Below are 16257 nucleotides of genomic sequence, written 5' to 3' on the forward strand. Positions count from 1 at the left end.
GGATAAATTCGTGTAAAAATTAAATCAGCAATGGGGGATCGATGATACTAGATTGTAAAAACCACTTAGTGATTGCCAAGAAATCAGGATGTCAGATAGATGTGTAAAGAGCTTCCACATAGGCCGTTATAATCATATTATCTTACAAATTAAGTTGATCATTGCATTGGAGGGCCGATGTGGTGTCTTTAATGTATGATGGCCGAGTAGCCACAATGGGCTTAAGAAAATGATCCACAATGTTGGAAATGATCTCCCATAAGCCCCTACTACCTGCAACGATAGGTCGTCCAAGTGGAACAAGGGGGTTCTTGTGTAGTTTGGGAATGATGTAAAACGTGGGCAGTTTCGGATGAAGATTTTTGATACTATACAGACATTTTTTGGAAATGATACCATCAGCATAGGCCTTGTCAAGAATGTTAATGAGCTTGGTCTGGAAAGAGGGCAAAGGATTAAATGTTAATTTGCGGTAGCATGTCATATCATCAAGCAATTTGTTGACCTGCTTTTCATACATCTGGCATGGCCAGATGACGAAATTGCCACCTTTGTTGGCTGGTTTATTTGCCACATCTTTCCAGGACTTGAGCTCATTCAATGCCAAGCAATCATTCTGATTAAGATTGGAAAGGTTTCCACAATTCTCTGCTAGATGCTCTATATCACTTGTAACCAGCTTTGTAAAAACCTCTACAGCTGGGCACATTCCTAGTGATTGAAATTTCCTGGATCTGCTGTAAAGGTGGCTAGGAATGGTACTTACCTCCATAGATGCATTTTCTTCCTCCAAGGAAGTAAGGACCTCTAGTGCTTCAATCTCTTCAGGAGTAGTAAAAGGTTCAGTAGATACATTTTTGTGTAGTTTTTACAGGATGATCTTCCTAGAGAAAAGGTGCATATCCTTTATTGCTACAAATGCATCTACACAAGAGGAAGGGGAAAGTTAGTCTCCTTTCTAGTGCATTAAGTTGTGCAGAAGTTAACTCATGCTGTGATAAATTCACTACCTTGAGCTGATCCTTATTTTTGTAGCACTTATGTGTTCTGTTCAACATATCTGGAACATGACTCCTGCGAGGACCGTTCCTCAAATTAAAATCTCTTCGATCCTCAACGTCGCTAACAGAAGCATGACTTGATACTAGAGATGAGCGACTTTGCCTTTTTAGGGTCGAGTCGGGTTTCATGAAATCCGACTTTCTCAAAAGTCGAGTCAAACAAAATCGGCCGACTATCGGGAAAAGTCGGAGGTCCGACTGAAACACGAAATCCAATGCAAGTCAATGGGGAGGCAAAGTCGGAAGGGAGTGGAGGACAGTAAATACACCTACAGTGCCCATTTCAATGCCAACGACATCAATTCTTATTACTTAAGCTTGTCAACCTTAATTTACTTTATAATAATAGTTATGCATTGAAAACTGGGGGTTATTTGGCTAAAGTTGTGGGGGGTGGGGCTGGCTCCAGGTTTTCGTGTGCCCCGGGTGAAAGAGTGTCAGTGGGCCCCTTTAACACATACCACAATTCATGATGCTCTGATACGGCAGAGAAATATAGGTATAGTACAAAGACAAATACTTCACTTCTTACATTACATGACTGATATCTATTTTAAATTCTACAATAGCTCAAAAACTGGACAGTGTATTCTTCCATACAGTATTATGGCCACCACATTGTGCGCCATACAGAATAATGAGCCCCATATATTGCTCCATACAGAATAATTGGTCCCATATAATGTTCCATACAGTATATGATGGGCTCCACATAATGCTACAGTATATGATGGTCCCCATATAATGTACCATACAGTATAGGGCGGTCCCCATAGAGTAGAATGAGCCCTACATATTGTTCCATACAGTATAATGAGTCGCATATAAAGCTCCATACAGTATATGATGGGCCCCATATATTGCTCCATACAGAATGGGCTCCATATAATGCTCCATACAGAATAGGCCCCATATGTGCTTCATATAATGCTCCATATCCTATATGATGCCCCATAAATAATGAACCTCATATGATGCTCCAGTATATGATGGGCCCCATGGATGATGCTCCATTGTTTGATGGGCCTATATAATGCTCCTTATATAATGAGCCCCATATGATGCTCTAATATATGATGGGCCCCATATGATGCTCCAGGATATGATGGGCCCCATGGATGATGCTCCATTGTATGATGGGCCTATATAATGCTCCATATATAATGGGCCCCATATGATGCTCTAGTATATGATGGGCCCCATATGATGCTCCTGTATATGATGGGCCCCATGGATGTTGCTCCATTGTATGATGGGATTATATAATGCTCCATATATAATGGGCCCCATATGATGCTGCAGTAAATGATGGGCCCCATGGATGATGCTCCAGTGTATGATGGGCCTATACACTGTGTGCAGAATTATAAGGCAAATGAGTATTTTGATCACATCATACTTTTTATACATGTTGTCCTACTCCAAGCTGTATAGACTTGAAAGCCAACTGCCAATTATGTAAATTAGGTGATTTGCATCTCTGTAATGAGGAGGGGTGTCGTCTAATGACATCAACACCCTATATAAGGTGTGCTAAATTATTAGGTAACTTCCTTGATTTTGGAAAAATGGGTCAGAAGAGAGATTTGACGGACTCTGAAATGTCAAAGATTGTGAGATGTTTTGCAGAGGGATGCAGCAGTCTTGAAATTGCCAAACTTTTGAAGCGTGATCACTGAACAATCAAGCGTTTCATGCCAAATAGCCAACAGGGTCGCAAGAAGCGTGTTGATAAAAAAAGGCTCAAAATAACTGCCCATGAATTGAGGAAAATCAAGCATGAAGCTGCCAAGATGCCATTTGCCACCAGTTTTGCCATATTTCAGAGCTGCAACTTTACTGGAGTATCAAAAAGCACTAGGTGTGCCATACTCAGGGACATGGCCAAGGTAAGGAAGGCTGGAAAACGACCACCTTTGAAAGAGAAACATAAGATAAAACGTCAAGACTGGGCCAAGAAATATGTCAAGACAGATTTTTGTATGGTTTTATGGACTGATGAAATGAGAGTGACTCTTGGTGGGCCAGATGGATGGGCCCGAGTCTGGATCAGTAAAGACCAGAGAGCTTCACTCTGACTCAGATGCCAGCAAGGTGAAGGTTGGGTACTGGTATGGGCTGGTATCATCAAAGATGAACTTGTGGGACCTTTTTGGGTTGAGGATGGAGTGAAACTCAACTCCCAGACCTACTGCCAGTTTCTGGAAGACACCTTCTTCAAGCAGTGGTACAGGAAGGAGTCGGTATCGTTCAAGAAAAACATGATTTTCATGCAGGACAATGCTCCATCTCATGCTTCCAAATACTCCACAGCGTGGCTGCCCAGTAAAGGTCTAAAAGAAGAAAAAATAATGACATGGCCCCATTGTTCACCTGATCTGAACCCATAGAGCAGGGTTCCCCAACTGTAGTCCTCAAGGCCCACCAACAGATCATGTTTTCAGAATTTCCTTAGTATTGCTCAGGTGATAATTGCTTCACCTGTGCAATACAAAGGAAATCCTGAAAACATGATCTGTTGGTGGGCCTTGAAGACTGGAGTTGGGGAGCCCTGCCATAGAGAACCTGTGGTCCCTCATAAAATGTGAGATCTACAGATCAAGCAACTGACAGAATCTATGGATGGAAGGCTTTTCAGTGTCATCGTAAAGAAAGGTGGCTATGTTGGTCACTTTTTTGTTTTGAATGTCAGAAATGTTTATTTCTAAATTTTGTGCTGTTATATTGGTTTACCTAGTGAAAATAAACAAGTGAGATGGGTATATATTTGTTTTTTGCTAAGTTGCCTAATAATTCAGCACAGTAATAGTTACCTGCACAAACTGATATCCTCTTAAGATAGCCACATCTAAAAAAAACCCACTCCAACTTCCAAAAATATGAAGCTTTGATATTTATGAGTCTTTTCGTTTGATTGAGAACATAGTTGTTGTTCAATAATAAAAAGAATCCTCTCAAATACAACTTGCCTAATAATAATTATGTAAACAGTGTATAATGCTCCATATATAATGGGCCCCATTTATACTGCTCCAGTGTATAATGGGCCCCGTATATGATGTTCCAGTGTATGATGGGCCCCATATATGATGCTCCAGTGTATGATGGGCCCCATGGATGATGCTCCAGTGTATGATGGGCCCCATTTATAAAGCTCCAGTGTATGATGGGCCCATATAATGCTCCATATATTATGGGCCCATATGATGCTCCAGTGTATAATGGGCCGTATCTATGATGCTCAAGTATATGATGGGCCCCATATATAATTCTCCAGCGTATAATGCTCAGCATATATTGCTCCAAACATTAAAAAAATGAAATACCTCTCCTCGGTGGGCACTGCTCTACTCTAGACTCATCAGCGTCACCATCTTCCAGCTCTCTGCACTTGGACTGTTCAGGCAGAGGGCATACAGACGTGATGTCATTGCGCTCTCTGACCTGAATGTCACTGTCAGGAAGCACGGAAGAGGTCTTAGCGGTGGAGCAGGGAGAGGTAAGTATTGCAAGTGCTGGTGCCCTGAGCAAGCAGGGGGGGCCCACTCATGGGCGACGGCACTGGCACAGGGCCCCTCATTGTACGACGGTGTCTGTAACGGTGAGTGGGCCCCCCACCATCAGAGACACCAGTGTACTGTGAGGGGCCCTGTGTCAGTGCCGTCGCCCTTGAGTGGGCCCCCCACCTGCTCAGGGCACCGATACTTGCCCGGGTGCGCCAGGTGCTGACGCTGGCCATGGGGGGTACAGCCTAGTTAGGGAGGTGGAAAAACTGGCATATGTTGAGGTGTAGGCTGGACATTCAGCAGCTGCAAATGGAGGAATTGGAGAAGTCGGAGGAAGAGGAGGACAAAGCGAGCCACTTTGCTGGCAACCTATGTGTCATCAGGGGAAGGTAGGACAAAATCCTTTGAAACCCATGCATGGTTCATTTTAATGAAGGTGAAATCACCAACAGTTTGGGTCGACTGCTTTCTGATAGCACACTACCAGCAGGGCAAGCGAGCTCCCATAAGGCATATTGTGACATTTCAAGCCAGGTGTCCAGTTTACAAGCCCAGTAGTCAAAGAAGAATGAACTGTGATGGAGGACATCGATAGGGGAGGATAGGTAATTTTGAACCATAGTTGACAACTGCTGTCTCCTGTCTGTTGCAATCGATTCATTATTAACAGTCGTGTGAGCGGTATTCGAGAAATCGGTCCACAACATGGTCATGAAACCCCTGTCTCCAACGCCAGTTCAGCTGTGTGCACAACGAACACCTCTTCCATTTGGCCCAGTATGGCTCGTGGTAGAACCTGCTCCGCTGCTGTGTGCTGGGAGTGCCTCTAACAAACGGTTTACCAGAGTTGCTTGTTTGTTCACCAATATTAGCTCTAGGTTCCCCTGCAGCATGATATTCTGTAATTTGCCTTTATGGCGTGGATGCTGGTCAACCAGTAATCGTCATCCTTCAAAATTTTGGCAATGCGGGGGTCCCTTTTTAGCATCCGCAATACATAATCACACATGTGGGCCAATGTTCCAGGTGTGATGCACTGACAGTGGTGGGTGGAGGAGCACTTTCTGCCAAATCCACATCCCTCCAGTCACGCACAAACCCTGTACCTGACCTTGGCAAGCCAACATTTTCTCTTGCCCTCCGAGAAGCATCCTCCCCAAAATAATCATCCCCCTCATCCTCCTCCTCCTATTCTTCCTCCACCTCGTCCAGGACAGTTCTCTGAGCAGACAATGGCTGACTGTCATGAAGGCTTCCCTCCTCCTCCTCTTCCTCCTCCTCTGTTGCAGATGCCTGATCCTTAATGCGTCAAAGTTTGCATGAGCAGACGCATAAATGGGATTCTCATGCTTATGATGGCATCATCTGCGCTTAGCAGCCGTATGCATTCCTCAAAACACTGAAGGACTTTACAGAGGTCTTTCAGACTTGACCACTGCACATCCGACAACTTGATGTCTGCCCTCAAACTGCCTGCCCGTATATCCTCCCAGTAATGCATTACAGCCTGCTTCTGTTCGCACAGCCTCTCCACCATGTGCATGGTGGAGTTCCACCTTATTGCAACATCTATGATTAGGCGGTGCTTGGGGAGGTGGAGCAATCGCTGCAGCCTCTGCATACGAGTGGAGTCTACAGGCGAGCAACGGATGTGCGAGCACAGTCTTCGCACCTTATGGAGCAGGGCTGTTAACTCCAGATAATTATTGTAGGAAGCACTGCATCACCAGGTTCAAGCTGTGAGCCAGGCAAGGTATGTGTCTGAGTTTTGCAAGGGCTATGGCCGCCACAAAATTACGGCCGTTATCACTGACTACCTTGCCTGGCTCAAGATGTAGACTGCCAAGCCATGACTCAGTTTCTCACTGCAAGTAGTCGGCCAGTACCTCCGTGGTGTGTCTGTTGTCTCCCAAAGACATCATCTTTCAAACAGCCTGCTGACGCTTACCACTAGCTGTTCGATAGTGGGACACCTCGTGTGCAACACTGGCAGCTGAAGATGGAGTGCTTGTGTGACTGCGCTCTTTTGATGAGCTTTCGCTTCTGGAGGAGGAGGAGGGTCGAACACCTACAGCCAACTGTTTCCTATACCTTGGGCTAGGCAGCACTGTTCCACCGCCGCTGTCCCCTGTGGAGTCTGCATCCACCACATTAACCCAGTGCGCAGTGATGGACACGTAATGGCCCTGGCCATGCCTACTGGCCCATGCATCTGTTGTGAGGTGCACCTTTCCACTCACTGATTGTTTGAGTGCATGGACAATGCGGCCTTTTACATGCAGGTGGAGGGCAGGGATGGCTTTTCTAGAAAAGAAGTGCCGACTGGGTAGGTCATAGCGTGGGACAACGTAGGACATGAGCTCTCGGAATGCTTCGCTTTCAACCAAACGGAAGGGCATCATCTCTAATGAGATCAGTTTGGCAATGTAGGCGTTCAAAGCCAGTGTACGTGGATATGAGGATGAGTACTTTCTTGTCCTACTCAGAGTGTCTGCTAGGGTGAGCTGGACATGAGAACTGCATATGGAGGAACTAGCAGTTGACATGACGGACTGAGAGGGGGTTGGTGATGGTGATGTGGTGGTGGTGATGGCCTAGATTCAGTCTTTCATTGCAAAAACATTGTGATTCCCTGACTGCTTTGGCCTTGCAACGACACCTCAATATTTCTTGCTGGTGGTGTGCTTACTGGTAGGCTTACAGCAGGGAAAGCGATGGAGCGTTGCTGGCTACCTTCAGTCGGAGCAGGTGCACATGTTCTACCTGAGGTTTTGTAGTCTGTCCATGCTTGCAAGTGCATGGTGATTAAATGTCTAAGCATGCAACTGGTATTCAAATTTCAGAGATTTTTCCCTCGGCTAAAGGTCCTTCCGCACTTCTTACGGATAACCTTTGCCTCATCAATAGGATTTTGGTCAAAAAAGTGCCACACTGCACTCTTCCTACTATGGTATAAATTTTCAGGGCTTGCACGCTGTGCTAATTTGACGGTCTGGCCAAGCTGTCCTGCAACTCTTTTCGTTTTTTACCAGGTTTTTGGACAGCTACGGGCCTGCCAGATAACCGTTGCTGTGATGTCGATGCCTGCTTGGGATCCTTCTCCTCTTCTGAGCTATTGCCAGCGACACCCTCTTCCCCCAATGGATGCCAATCCGGGTCAACAACTGGATCATCCATCACCTCCTCTTCAATTTAATCTGCACCTTCCTCTGTGTCACCATGTAAGGTGGTATAGTATGCGGGAAGGGGCACCTGAGTTTCATCAGGGTCAGATTCTGGCTCAGTAGACTGCGAGGGCAATGTAGTGCTCTGGGTCAGTGTACCAGCAGAATCATCTAGCAGTGGCTGTGCATCAGTGCACTCCATGTCAGATTCATCTTGGACTGGGGATTTCCGGATTTGACTTGATAACCCAGGCATGGTATGTGAAAAGAGCTCCATGGAGTAATCTGAAGTGTGGCCTGCCACATCCTTCACCTTTGGTGGGGGTGAAGGACACAAGGAAAGGTGTTGTTCCTGACCAGAAGCCTGCACTGAAGACTCAGTGCTTGCATTTTTTGAAACTTCAGAAGAGGAGGCGATAGAGCTGGAGGCTGTTTCGGCAATGTAAGCCAAAACCTGTTCCTGATGCTCCGGCTTTAAAAGCGGTTTACCTACTCCCAGAAAAGGGAGCCTTCCAGGCCTTCTTGAGCCAGACGATGATGCAGGCTCAATACCTCCTGCCTTAGGTGCTATTGTTCTTTTGGCACTACCAGCAGATGCACCACCACCATCAGTACCAGCTGCCCCCCCCGCCCACGTCTGTGGCCTCTTCAACCATACTTCCTCATGTTTGGGAAAATGTACCAAAAATACCAGCAGATATATGGTACTGTATCAGAAGCATACAGCTATATATGATGAAGGGGAAAATTTTAAATCTCCGTATATATTTCAGGAGTCACACACAGATGTTCTCAGGCTCAGTATGGATTAGACAAGAATATAAAAAGCTAAAAAAGGGTACTGTATCAAAAGATACCAGGTGTATATAGTGTTGGGGTAATTTTAAATCTCCGTATATATTTCAGGAGTCACACACAGATGCTCTCAGGCTCAGTATGGATTAGACAAGAATATAAAAAGCTGAAAAAGGGTACTATATACAGTCTAGGGGTAATTGTAAATCTCTGTATATATTTAATATATTTCCGGAGTAACACACAGACGTTCACAGGCTCAGTATGGATTAGACAAGAATATAAAAAACTGAAAAAGGGTACTGTATCAGAAGATACCAGGTGTATATAGTGTTGGGGTAATTTTAAATCTCCGTATATATTTCAGGAGTCACACACAGACGCTCTCAGGCTCATTATGGATTAGACAAGAATATAAAAAGCTGAAAAAGGGTACTGTATCACAAGCGTACAGCTGTATACAGTCTAGGGGTAATTGTAAATCTCCGTATATATTTCCGGAATCACACATAGATAGCCAGAATGTATTTGTCCGTGATACCAGCCGGTACACGGTAGTGTGTGAGGAGCATACAGTGCTATATGGTGCGGGAAAAAATGAACGCTCGGTAAGTATGCAGAAAAAAAGAATAAAAGTATTAGTGCTGTGAAAAAAGCAGTATGCACAGCAGTGTACACACAGCAATACAGCTAGCTGGCAGCCTATTAACCAGCTCTGCTGCTGCAAAAAAGAAAATCCTCCCCTGTCACTGGCAGGCAGCCTAATAACCATCGCTGCTGCACACAACAAAATCCTCCCCTGTCACTGCACACTAACTGTACAGCACAATTGCTAAGAGCACAAGCACAGAATCACTTTTCTTTCCTGCCTAACTCTCTCCCTACTGAGAAACAGCAGCAGCAACCTCTCCCTACGCTAAGATCGGCAGAAGTAAAATGGCGGTCGGCGGTCAGGGCTTTTATAGCCACTGTGATGCCACACAAAGCAAGCCAATCACTGCAATGCCCTTCTCTAAGATGGTGGTGGCCGCTGCCTATGTCATCTCATTGCCCACAGTGTGCGTCCTTGTGACTTTGGCGCTTGGGTCGACGACCGCATGGCCGACTTCACGCTATGGTCGGGTTTCGCTTGGCGAAATCCGACTTTGGCGAAAGTCGGTGATTTTTTAATCTGACCGACCTGTTTCGCTGAACTCTACTTGATACTATATATGTCATGCACAGTTTGGGAAGAATAGGCATCTGCAATGCCCAATGCAGAGACCTTCTGCAGCCAAATGCAGAGCGACTGTCTGTAGCATCTCACTCACCCGTGATACTAACACCCTTCTACGAGTTTCATCCCAACACTCAGGGCCAGGTTTTTCAGGATAAGAGGTGTGGAAGGAATGAACCAGCCTTTCACCTCTGATGCTGAAGCCCATATTCTTTCCTCTGGGCCATAACCCTTCCAGTGCACCAAGTATTGTAGAGAACGATGTTGGAGATGAGAATCTACAATCTTCGAAATCTGAAACTCTAGATTTCCATCAACCATTATTAGGGGCGGTGGTAGGGGTGAGGACTCAAGAGGTTCCACATATTTCTTGAGCAGAGACCTGTGAAAGGCATTATGGATCTTAAGGGTCTGGATGAAACGCTGCAGGGTTAATGATGGCAGTTATTTTATAGGGGCCAATAAATCTAGGACCCAACTTACAGGAAGTAACCCTCAACTTGATGTTCCTGGTAGACAACCACACAAAGTCATTCACATTCAGGTCTGGACCTGGCAAGCATTTTCTTTCAGCCATACATTTGAACCTGTCTCCCATGATCTTCAAATTACTCAGAACCCCTCCCTACACCAAAGAGAGTGATGAAGCAAAACATTTCTCCTCAGGAACTTACGAAGCCCCTCCCCTGCTAAAAGTACAAAACTGTGGTGACCTGCCAGTAGACTCCTGACAATGATTATTAATAGCAATTTCTGCCATCAGTAAGTAGAATGCCAAATCCTCCTGATTCTCAGTGACAAAACACCTGAGATGAGTTTCCAAATTCTGATTAACGCGCTTGGTCTGTCCATTTGACTGGGGTTAGAAGGCAGAGGAAAAGGACAGCTGCAACTCCAGTCGAGAACAGAATGCCCTACAGAACTTGGAAACAAATTGGGTTCCCTGATCTGGCACCACATCAGAGGGAACCCCATTAAGCTTCACAATCTCATTTATAAACACCTGAGCAAGAGTCTTGGCATTCGGAAATGCCGGTAATGTGACAAAATGAACCATCTTACTGAACTTATCTACAACCACAAAAACCACAGTCTTGCCTGCAGATACTGGTAGGTCAGTAATAAAATCCATGGACAGGTGTGTTCATGGCCTGCTAGGAATAGGAAGCAGAAGAAGAGTACCAGATGGACGGGTATGCGATACCTTAGAACGAGTGCAGATACTACAAGTAAATACATGTTCAACCCGGCCACAAAAAATGACGATAAATGAGGTCCGTAGTTGCCTTATCACCAGGATGGCCAACATGCACAGAGTTGTGATGTTCCTTAATTACTTTGCGGCACAGAATAGATGGTGCAAATAACATTCCTGAAGGGCAGGAGGCCGAGGCGTCCCCCTGGGCCTCCAACACCTCACCCTCCAGCTCAGGGTACAATGCACCCTTCTGCAAAATTGGGGCAGGGTTCATATGGGCGCTCACCACCATCAGGGAAGCTCCGGGAAAAGCATCAGCCTTGAAATTTTTGACCCCTGGATGGAAAGTGACAACAAAATTGAACCTAGTGAAAAACAGGGACTATCTAGCTTGCCTAGGGTTGAGACATTTAGCCAATTGAAGATATGAGAGGTTATTATAGTCAGTAATAACAGTAATGGGATGGACAGCCCCCTCCAACTAATGTCACCATTCTTCAAATGCCAATTTAATCATCAAAAGTTCCCTATTGCCCACGTCATGATTTCTCTCAGCCAAAGACAATTTCTCAGAAAAGAAAGTGCATGGATGCCATTTACCAGGGGCCGGACCCTGAGGCAACACAGCCCCAACCTCCACCTCCGATGCAACAACTTCCACAACAGAGAGTTGACTGAATATAGGGGCCTTGGCAAAACAGCTCTATAGGGAGGAAAAACTCTGCAGAGTGGCATTTAACTATTTGGAAAAATCAGACCCCTTCCTTATCATGTCAGTAAGGGGTTTCACAACTACAGAATAATTTTGGATGAATTTCTGGTAAAATTTAGTAAAGGCCAGAAAACGTTGTAGAGATCCATCCGAAAACTCGAAGATAACAACAGGTACCCCAAACACTGTACCTCCTGGACGGCGAAAACATATTTTTCTAGTTTGGCATATAGTTTGTTATCCCTAAATATTTGCAACACCTGTTTAACATGCCCCCTGATGTGTCTCAAAATCTGGTGAAATAAATAAATAAAAAGTAAAAGTGCATTTAAATAACCCAGGGTTCTTAGTAATACTGTTTTTGATCAAAAATAGCATAAAAGCCATCCCACCATCCACAAGGTAACCCTGATTGGGATGGTCCTTGCTTCTTGTACTTTTTGCATGCTTTATGGTCAAAGTGAACATGCGTTTATGTGCTGCATATATACCAATTTAAACCAAGATCAGCTTTTAGTTTTTTATTTTTGTTTGTATTTTTGCATTCTGTGCAAGCCGGAGTGTGGCCTTCCCCCCTTGAGCTGTAAATTACATTTAAAAGCTTCCTCAAGGCTGGTGTCCATAGTTTGGGACCCAGTACTTTTGTCTGTCCTTATTCACACATTGATGTCAACTCTGACACATGGTAAGGTTTTTAATATTAGACAGCGTAGGACCATCCCGATCAGTCTCACCTTGTTGAAGGAGGGATGGCTTTTGTACTATTTTTGAGCAAAAAGAGTGTTACTAAGAACTCTGTTTTATTAAATGCACTTTTGATTTTTACTTATTTGATTACAGCAGGTTTTATGTTTATTTTGTTTCTTGTAGGTTTTGTATTCTTTATGGCCAAAGTGAACATGCGCTTATATGCTGCATGAATATCAATTTAAAATACAACTTTCAGGCTGTGTGCCCATGTAAGTGTTTTTTTTCGCATTTTTTAAGCGTTTTTTCCCTGCAAAAACGCTTCAAAAGCGCATACATTAAGCATCACATTGTTTTTAATGAATTCCGCAATTTTTGTGCACATGATGTGTTTTTTTCCGCAAAAAAAGCATTGTGGAAAAAAAGCAGCATGTTAATTAATTTTGCGGAAAAAAACGCATTTCCAACTATATTCTATGACCATGTGGATGCTCCTGTAAAAAAACGCAAAAAAATGCGCATTTTTCCTGGAAAGGAGTCCGTTGTTTTTCTGCATATGTGGGTACATAGCCTTAGTTTGTTTGTTTGTTTTTTAAACCCGGTGAGTAAACCAAAATATTGTCCAGATAGAACACAACAAACCTGCCCACCAAATGATGGAAAATATCATTTATGAAATGTTGGCAAACCTCAGGTGCATTAGTCAGACCGAAAGATGTGACCAGACTCACTAAATGACCCTCGAGAGTATTAAACTCCATTTTCCATTCATGCGATGTTAAGGACTGGTGGAACACACCTAATTAAATAATCGTAGAGGCTAGGTACGTTCGCAGGCCGGCGTCCACTGTGCAGAGGTGTTAACTGCTGCTAGACAATAACGGACAGAGTATAGTAACGAACAGCCGAACTCACGCGGGTTAAAGTCACCCAGTGTGAACTGAGGCAAGCTCTGTTACCTCACAGAGAGTGCCCTGAACGGTGTAGGAACCGTAATCTGTTCAGACTCAGAGACAATGGCTAGGAGAGCGCAGGTGTGACGTCAAAGGACGCTGCCCCAAGACACGGGGTCAGCGCCCCTCTAGACCCACTTGCGCATGGAACCGCTACTGCTGTACCAGGGTTATGCCCTTAAGGTACACTGTGCCCTGTTAACTGTCACAGGGTACAGCGGCTGGTTGTTTACCGCACAGAATATGTACAGCGCCACACTGGCGGACGCCACTAACCAGCCTCAGCTTAGAGCTGGAAAGCGCACTAACTGCGCACGGCGCTGCTCTGACGTACGCTGTAGTAATGTGGTACCTAGGTGCCGTGTGTTGAATGGCACCCTCGGGTGCTAAAGTGTAGATGGAGCTGAGAGCACTGCAGCGCTAGGCAGTGCCAGTACTCGGTGCTGGCTCAAAGACCATAAGCCCTAACAACATGCATATCAAAGGGAGGGGAAATATAATAAGTCATTCAACAGAGTCAGACATCCATCATCAAACACACCACTTAGCTACAAGTCTATATTAGCGCATGGCTGGGCGGCCATGCGAACCTTTTATAGCTGCAGCCTTCCGGAACCTTCCTGATGGCACAATCGGAGCAGCAACAGGACCTGAGCACATGACCTCCGACCTCCAATGAGATGTCATCCCACGGGCATGCTCAGTAGGGGAAAAGCAGGACTTAGTCCCAGGAGCATCTGTTTGCTGCTGACTCACACATGATATAATAGTAGAGCCAGAAGGAGCAACCAGACACCGAGTATTAGCCTGGGAAAGGTGCTGGGACTGATGTCTCTGCTGAGCAGCCTCCTCTCTGGCTGGAGAGTAATGGGAGACCACAGAAGGCAAGGCTCGAGTTCCCTTGAATGCAGGGGCAGGAGCTCGATGCCAAACATTACCACTCCAGGCCCCCTGAGCCTTGCTATGCTCAAAGGCCGCAATGAGCAGTGGAGCATGAATGTTCTCCACTGGCTCCCAGGTCCGATCCTCTGGGCCATGACCCCTCCAATACACCAGACAATACTTTTTTCCACGTACCACCCTGCAGCCCACAATGACGTTCACCTCAAACTCATCCGAGGACAAGCTTGATGTCCCGGCAGATGACTCAGAGAACCGGGACATGTGGACAGGCTTAAGGAGGGAAACGTGAAAGGTATCAGTGATACCCAGACGTGGGGGAAGGGCCAGCCGGTAGACCACAGGGTTGACCTGTTCGAGGACTTTGAAAGGACCAATGTAGCGAGGTGCGAAGTTAGTGGAATCGACCAGCAGCCTGATGTTACGGGTGGAGAGCCACACTAAGTCGCCAGGGGAGAAGGTTGGAGCGGGGCGCCGGTGTGCGTTGGCGGAGACCCTCACTCTCTCCTTGGAGGCCCAGATGGCATCCTGAGTGCGGTCCAAAATGTCACGTGCCTTCACCGCCCAGTCTGCCACCCTAGAATCGGTGGAAGTCATGGAAGTCACGGACATGGGAACAAAGATGCGAGGATGCTGGCCGTAATTAAGGAGGAATGGGGTCTGACTGGTGGAATTGGCCACAGCGTTGTTCAGCACAAACTGCGCCAATTGTAACATTGATGCCCAGTCATCCTGATTTGCCAAGAAAAAGTGATGTAGGTATGTGACCAGGGTCTGATTGGCCCTCTCTACCAACCCATTCGTCTCGGGATGATAGGCTGAGGAGAGATTCAGCTCAATGCTGAGCAGACTACAGAGTTCTCTCCAGAACCGAGATGCAAACTGGGGACCCCAGTCACTGACTACCTTGTCCGGCATGCCATGTAGGCAAAAGATATATTTAATGAACAGTACTGCCAGGCCCCGTGCCGAAGGTAATCTTGAGAGAAGCTCTAGATGCACCATTTTGGAGAAATGGTCGATGACAACCCAGATAACCGTGCAGCCCCTGGACTTGGGCAGACCTACCACAAAGTCCATGCTGACCATCTCCCAGGGCCTGTCCACCACCGGCAGGAGGTAAAGTAGCCCAGTGGGTTGTTGCCAGGGAAACCTGCTCTGGGCGCAGGAGACGCACGCCCAAATGTAGTCTCCAACGTCCCAAGCCATATGCGGCCACCAAAATGATCTCGCCAGTAGGTCGGTTGGTTGTGGGGCTCCCTATGGGCTTCAGCATGCTGTTGTATGCAGTTGGCACATGGAGAGAGTCCCAGCAGTGATAGTAGGCAGTCGTGTCCTCACTGTGTGCGATGGCTGGAACAGGACCGGGCGTGACGTGGATTGTCACGTGACTCCATCGCACACAGTCAGGATGCGACTGCCTTCTATCACTGCTGGGACTCTCTCCATGTTCCAGCTGCGTACACCAGTGTGCTGAAGCCCACAGGGAGCCCCTTCTCCAGCAGTGTAGGAAAGTCTTCACTATCACGTGAGTACCAGTGTCACAACAGGTCCAGCTCCCGCTATCTCTCACAGCCAGCAGTTGGCTCGATGCTCTGAATGCCAGGACTTCCTCTGCATGCACACTGCTGCCTGGAGATCAAAGAAGAGCTCTCCTTCAATCTGTAAAGGTAACGCTCAGCACCTTCAAACTCTTATCACCTTTTGGGAACTGCCACCGGCCGGGGCACTCTCCCTCAGACTTTGTGAAGTGACCAAATCCGTTCATTTCAATGTGAGACATTTTCATCATCGAACTATATACCTCTGGAATTAATCAGTACTATTTTTTGAGGCAAGTTTTTTATTGCAGGGAAGCTTGTTCCCTGTGTTTCACTATTAACCTTGTGTTGTCCATCCAGTGTCTGCCTTTTCCTATAGGTGGTCTGCAGCATGTACTGGTCTAATGCATCTTTCTTATAACTTAAACCCTTTTTTTTCCATGGGTGCTTTTGTGCAGGTAACACTTGAGGAAGATTATTCTTTTCTTAAGCTATTTTGGGTGTGTTGTCAGCATCTTATTGGG

This window comes from Dendrobates tinctorius, unplaced genomic scaffold (genome assembly GCF_039654945.1).
Source record: "Dendrobates tinctorius isolate UK_male_01 unplaced genomic scaffold, ASM3965494v1 ptg000008l, whole genome shotgun sequence".
Taxonomy (NCBI): Eukaryota; Metazoa; Chordata; class Amphibia; order Anura; family Dendrobatidae; genus Dendrobates; species Dendrobates tinctorius.